This window comes from Miscanthus floridulus, chromosome 1 (assembly GCF_019320115.1).
Source record: "Miscanthus floridulus cultivar M001 chromosome 1, ASM1932011v1, whole genome shotgun sequence".
Classification (NCBI taxonomy): Eukaryota; Viridiplantae; Streptophyta; class Magnoliopsida; order Poales; family Poaceae; genus Miscanthus; species Miscanthus floridulus.
The window spans coordinates 130,007,084-130,014,046 of NC_089580.1; the positions used below are offsets into that span (position 1 = coordinate 130,007,084).

A 6,963-nucleotide genomic window follows, 5' to 3' on the forward strand; every position below is an offset into this window, starting at 1 on the left:
GAATTCAATATTGTTGACTTCCTAGATAATATGTTGAATCTCAACAATGAACTTGTTGCAACTGTTTCTTCTTTTCTTTCAACATGTACCTTCATATCCTTTTTCCTCCACCTATCTAAGAAGTATTTCTCTAGAATTGTGTTGATTTCCTTTTCAATGACTATTTTTAGGATATGAGAGCAGAGTATCCTATTTTTGCTGAAATTTGCACACATGTAGATAAATTCTTCTTCGCCTTCTGTTAGGTAAGTGTTTACTGTATATCTCCTGAACATATGAACCTCATGAATTTGGTTACTTTTGTGCCACACCTCAAATATTTCCTCATCGTCGGTTTCCTTGTAGTCCAGCCTTGATGTTTCCTTCAGTTGAAGCTGGAACTTTTTGAATATGTTTCTATTGTATAGCTGTTGTGCCTGTCGCTCTATTCTATAGCCAAATATAAATTCCTTTGGCCTTTTCTGCTTGCTATAGCTGTCCTCCTACTTTTCTGCTTGATTTATGGTATCAACAATTCGATTGTACTTTTTCATAAAGCTAATGATACTATAAGTTGGCCCTACATTATCTTTGAACCTCGCATTTGTTGCCTCACTTCTGGATGTGGTCTGTATAAAAGGGAAGTAGTCATTTTTGTAGTAGACCAGGATAAACCTTTTCCTCATTTCCCACATTTTGGAAAAGTACTTATTCTTTTGAAGGTTTCTTTCCTCAATCATTCTCTTCCAAAGTTGTTCAAATTCTTCCACTGTTAGACTATTGTTCATTGTATCTTCAAAGTCTTCATATAGCCCTTCATTTGCTGCAAACACCTTAACATTCTTATTGTAGCATTTAATCTTTATGAGGAACAAGCAGTTTCTGTGCTTTGTGTTTATGAAGACTTGCTCTATTGCTGATTTCATCGCCATGTCTTGGTCTGTGATGATATTTGAGGGTGTTTTCCTCCCATTGCTTCAAGGAAAGTTTGAAATACCCACTTAAAAGTTTCAACTTTCTCATCATGTAGGAAAGCACATCCGAAGAGGCAACTTTGGCCATGTTCTGTTATCCCAACAAATGGTGTGAAAGGCAAGTTGTATCGATTGGTCATATATGTCGTGTCAAAACTTACACATTCTCCACAATCTGCAAAATATTTCATAGAAGAATAGTCTATCCAGAACAAGTTTCTAACTCTCTTGTCCTCATCTAAATCAAACTTGTAAAAGAAAGAAGGATCCTCAATTTGTTTCTTTCTGAAATAATCCAGTACTTTTGTCATATCTGAACCTTTAACTTCTCTATTTAACTTTGTCCTATAGTTGCTAATATCTTTCTTTTTCATCGGTAGAGCTGTAATCTACTACTCTCAGATATGATAGAATAGATACCATCTTTCTAGTCGAGATATTATTATCGTTCAAAGTCTTGATAAGTCCTTTTTCCATTTCTATCATATACTTGTGACCAGAAAATAGCTGATCCCTCTCTCCAGGGCATAGCTGATGATTATGTTCCAAATCAAGAGTTCTAATCTTCCATACACCTCCTTCTTCTTTCACCATCATAACACAAGGACAATCTGATTTCTGTTGAACATTTGTTCTCCTTCTCCTTACCGGTTTCTTTCCAATATCCTGGTCTATTTCTGCTTCTTCTTGCTCTAAAGACTTTGGTGCCTTTTCTTTTCCTTGACGATTGCATCTCATTATCACTTTCACTATCTCATTATTTCTTTTCTTACTTGTAGTTCTTGTTGTATGAATTATGACAACTTCAAATCCAGCTAGGAATGCATAGAAGTTGAAGAAATGGTGAGCATTATGCCTAGTCTTAAATTCCATTGATAGTTGTGGGGTCTACTTGCTATTGATTGGTGCATTGTTGCCTTCAGATGCTGCAACCTGCTCATTTTTATGAATTCTTCAATCTCTTTCTCCGTCAGTTCTTGGCTGCCATTTACATGTTCATTATCATCTGTTACTGTTGATGTAATATCTAAACTTGTTTGTTCTGCTGCTATGATCCTCAAGTCATTTTCTCCCATTGTTGGTTGATCATCTTGATGTTCATGCTGCACCTACAAATATATTAGCAGCAATCTTAGTTTCTGAGCAATGACATTTATAATACAAATATTTTTTTTAGTGTGGACCGAAATAGTTGAACAGATTATTTTTTATGTACCTCATCAATTTTCATGTTATTGAATACATCAGTTTGCCAATGATATTGTTCAATTTCAGATCTATCAGCAGCAGCCACGCTTGCCATTTCTCCATCCTGTTTTTGCAAAGATAAGTTTACTTTTGATGCCAGTACATATTTGTATTGCTTATAAATATAATCAAATTGCTTAGTTGTCTGTATGTACCTCATATGGCATTCTTAACTCTGATATTGACCACTCAGTTTGTGGTCCAAAAATTCCATCCAGATCCTCAAGGCTCATATTCTGTGTTATTTGTTTGTTAATGACAATGGTTATTATTTACCAAAAATATAACACAACTAGATTGACAAGCATATACAATTTTACCTCAGTCATGTCATTTCCAATTATCATATGTGTCAATGTTCCTTGCATCCCTTCATGTAGCTGCACAGTTTATAATGAAGCATTGAAAATTACACTCCTATTATGCTAAATTTACATCGCATATATCAGTGTAATTTGCACAAGTGTGCACTGTAATTTCTGTATACTTGCAGTATAATTTTTACCTACCTATTCTCGTCAGTCTGATCATCTTCCTGTGAGTTCCTGATTTGTTCCAGCATAAGTTCAGTGTAGCCTCCCTGCATTGAAATATAATTTAGTTCAAAAAAGAACCTTTGATCTTGACACTTTTTAATCTAAGCAATGATTTGCTCACCTTTTTATATCTGTAGGTATTTGAAGGGCCGACATCAGATCCAGTAAGTATTTCTGTATCATAATTGGTGTTCCTACTATGCTCATCTCTGTCATTGTAACTGATGTCTGATAGATTTCTCAACATAGAATTTGCAAATGCATTCTGTCCACCCTGCATCTATTTGAACATATATACTTATTGACATATGTCTAGTTGCACTGAGTAAATGATTATTTGAAGCAATATTTTAATATAGTGCCTGATTAGTCTGGTACACCAATTGTAGTGTTTCTTGCCACTTCTTTATCACATCTGCTGTTGTGAGATCAAAGTTTTGTTCTGAGTTTTCACTTGCATGTGTATATGGTACCTGCAGTAGATGATGTACATCATTTAGTAATGTTAAATTTAGGAGGATTCAGCTGTATTTCTAGTAAGTCCATGGAAAATAGATTTTTTCTAAACCAAAACTTAATTATTGACATTTATATTACCTGAAAGTTATGTCCATCCATAGTTTCAGTGATCTGTAATACTTTCTACTCTAGTCTCAATTTTGCCTTATTCTTTGCCTGCATTTAGTAAAAAATGATGATATGTCATTAGGATAAAGTTGAAGCATCATAAAGGATCAGTATGTGAGATTATAGCCATTCCTAGCCATCTCTGTCCCTGCACCACATCAAAACTGCTAGTTGAATTGATAGTGGTACAAGTAGCAATACTAGCATGAGCCGGATCTTTAAATTGTATACATGTACAATATAATTGCATTAGCAGCAAGTACAAGTTGCACTATGTCAAATGTGTCATTTCCATATTTTTCTTTTGTAATTTATTTACAATAGGAATATAGCAAATGCATAACAGATATATTTATAATTTTATTTGAGGATTAGTTGAGGATTGCTAAGTGGTGTGGCTGTAGAATTACTTTTAGAAATTGGCCCAGAAAATTCGATGTGTGTGTGATTTCTGCTAGCTACATGTGTGTATGATCTCATGCTCTCTGTTTTGCACTATGCTCTCTGTGTTTCTAGCCTTTTAGACCACATCACAACCCCCAAGTGCTGGATCTGCTCCTTGTGCACAGTTAGCAACCAGGGCCACGCCCTGCTGTTGGAGCAAGCACAAGCAGCATTCCATCTTTGCCATCCTAACTTTGTTTATAACTCCCATGATTACAGATTCCATGGATATAGTGTCTCCTAGCCTTTCATCTCAGCTGCTAATTTGTTCATTGTTGCTTCTTCAGAGAAATTGGTTTACAAGAGAAATTGATTCAAAAGATTGGTGTACTAACCTTGGCTGATGAGGTATGAATCAGACTTGTAGTGCTTGTTCTTCAATTTTCCTTTGCAATCCGATTTCTGCCCCTGTCCCCTGCTCTGCGTGAGCAGAGCAGAGCTTTTCCCCACGCAGAGCAGATCTATTTTGTTTGCTTTGCTTCTTTCCCAAGTCTTATCTGTTTTATCCTTATGGATTTCCTGTCGTTGGGCTGTTTTTCTGGGCTGCTGCATGTTTCATGGGCCACTTTCTCATTTTAGTTATTGGGCTCTACTATTTTACTCTTAAGTTGCACAGAAATTACAACAAATCTACACTGCATGGGCCTTCTTTTAAAATCAAGTGTTTTACAGGCAACCAACAACCGTATGCTAGCTTGTGTAAAACACACGGTTTTTGCTCTGTTAGAAATCATGTGTCCTGCAGGCAGCCAACAACCATGTGCTAGTTTGTGCTAAAACACACGATTTTTTCCCTGTTACAAATCGTGTGTTTTGCAGCCAGCAAACAACCATGTGCTAGCTTTTGCTAAAACACATGGTTGTACATTAGACAGACTCTAATTTTTTCCCTGCGCTTACCCTTAGCTAGGACTCGTAGAATTTGTTGGAGTTTGTCGGCACTAACTTTATCAAGGTAATTGATTCGATTATTTGGAACCTTATTAATTCATTCGGACACATATAACAGTTCATATTTGTTAAAGCTAAACTACATATATAAGATCATGTTTGGTTCCTAGGAATTGAAAAGTAAGCTAATAATAAAATAGAAGCATTTTCTAGACATTGGTTTCAACTTTCTTTCAATCCATGGGGATCCAAACAGCAAACAGACCCAAAGAGTAAGGGCGTGTTTAGTTCCGAAAATTTTTGGCTTTTGGCTACTGTAGTATTTTCGTTTTTATTTGGCAAAAATTGTTCAATTATAGACTATTTAGGCTTAAAAGATTCGTCTCACGATTTTTCGGCCAACTGTGTAATTAGTTTTTTTTCGTTTACATTTAGTACTCCATGCATGTGCCGTAAGATTCGATGTGACAGGTACTATGCAAAAAATTTTGGATTTTGGATGGAACTAAACGGGGCCTAAATAACAGGATATCTTTTCACTATTATAGGATGCTGTCAGAAATGTGTGTGCCTTCTTTCCTTTTTTTTTAAGGTTCAGAGGTGTTTTTGTACCCTCGAGATACCAGTTAGTACTCATGCATCCTACCTTTCCAATATCATATTCAATATGTTAACCCTTTTTTTAGAAGTGAATGCTTGTTAGAATTAAAGAAGCAGAAAGCCGAGGTGTGATGATCGTGATTTAAACCTCTTATTTCAAAGAAAAGACAGCCCGTTACTCAGAAAAGTTTTTACATTCCTGAGCAATTAAATGCTCTACACACTGAGAAACGACCATGCCACGCCGCAGCATGAACGGGTTTAGAGCAAGTTGGGCGAGTTTAGGGCACTCCCAGCATGAAACTATCACGTAGTTTCCATAGCCTTGGAATCCACGACAGGAAACTACACCTCACAACCCATATATTAGCTCTGTGGGTCCCAAACAAAACGTAACCAATAAACAACGCTTCTTTCCCGTTCTTCCTTTTTTCCTGTTCTCTCTCCTCGTGCATGATACGATGGTGGCAGCGGATGGGTCTGAGCCTGCGGCGGCCGGAGGACTAGGCTAGCGAAAGCGCCTACTACCACGCAGCAGCGGCCGGCGCAAGCGCGGCAGCAAGCACGCGGCGACGGGCGCGAGCGCCTACCACCGGAGATGATACAGTGCCGCGAGGCATCAACTGGATGCGGGTGCGTTCGCGTGCACGGAGGTGAGGCCGGCAGCGAGGTGTCCTCGCACGCACGCGCACGGAGGTGACGCCGGCAGCGAGCGCGTGCGTTCGTGTGCTTGGAAGCGCGGCCGCCGGTGAGGCGTGGTCGCGCGCGTACGCCCATGCGGTGGCCCGGCTGGCGGCGAGGCATGCTCGTGCGTACGCCCACATAGAAGCGCGGCCAGCGGCGAAGCGAGTTTGCGTGCGGGCGATGCGAGCTCACGTGCAGACGCGGCGCATGCATGCACGAGTGTTTTTTTTCTAGAATATGTAAGAAATTTGTGCATCATTGTAATTAAGAAGAAAAGTTTAACTATACACACGACCCGCTTCTATTGAGCGTCCTAGGAGGTCTTACAGTTGTGACTTCCTAACAAACTGTTTTGAATTTCGATATTACATAAAAGTAAACAACCGAACTAAGAGCAACACAGTAACCTACGGAGCTGGGCGTCTCCACTACTGGCCACGCGATCCTGCTCCGTTATCCGAGAAGAGTCTTCTACCAGTCCTAGCAGTGGTCGCCGGGAATAGTGCGTCCAGTGCTTCGACTTCGCTCGACGTCAAGTTCCTTGCAAATGAGTTATCGTATGCTCGCTTGGACGCGGATGAGATTGGAGCTGCCGGCGGTGCAAAGCCCATCCTCTGCATGAGGAGCACCTCGCCCCGCTTGGAGGTCGGAATGTGCGCTAGCGGCTGAGCGGCAATTCGTCTGCTCCGTTTTGGCAGGGGTTGCCTTGTGGTTGCCACCTTCTGCATTGGTGGGCTGGCGATTAATGGCAACATTCGCTTGAGCCGCACCTCCTCAGTGAACCGTGTGAGACGCGGGGCTGCTTCGCGTAGTGTGGGCATCGCGTCGCTGGGGGTGGTGCAACCATCTGCGACGTCGGGTGCTCCCGCTCGTGGTGGCGTGAGCTGTGGCGGCCCCTGCACTGGCGACATCAGAGACAAGTCTGTCGTCCACTGAGCAGCCATCGCCGGGGAGCAGGTGTTCGCCACTGGTGCTTCAAC

At 40.4% G+C, this 6,963-nt stretch overlaps 1 pseudogene; it reads right to left on the reverse strand.

Annotated features, from left to right (window-relative positions):
- Positions 1-482: 482 nt before the first annotated feature.
- LOC136463091 (uncharacterized) lies at positions 483-6,123 on the reverse strand (annotated as a pseudogene).
- Between the last annotated feature and the right edge of the window lie 840 nt (positions 6,124-6,963).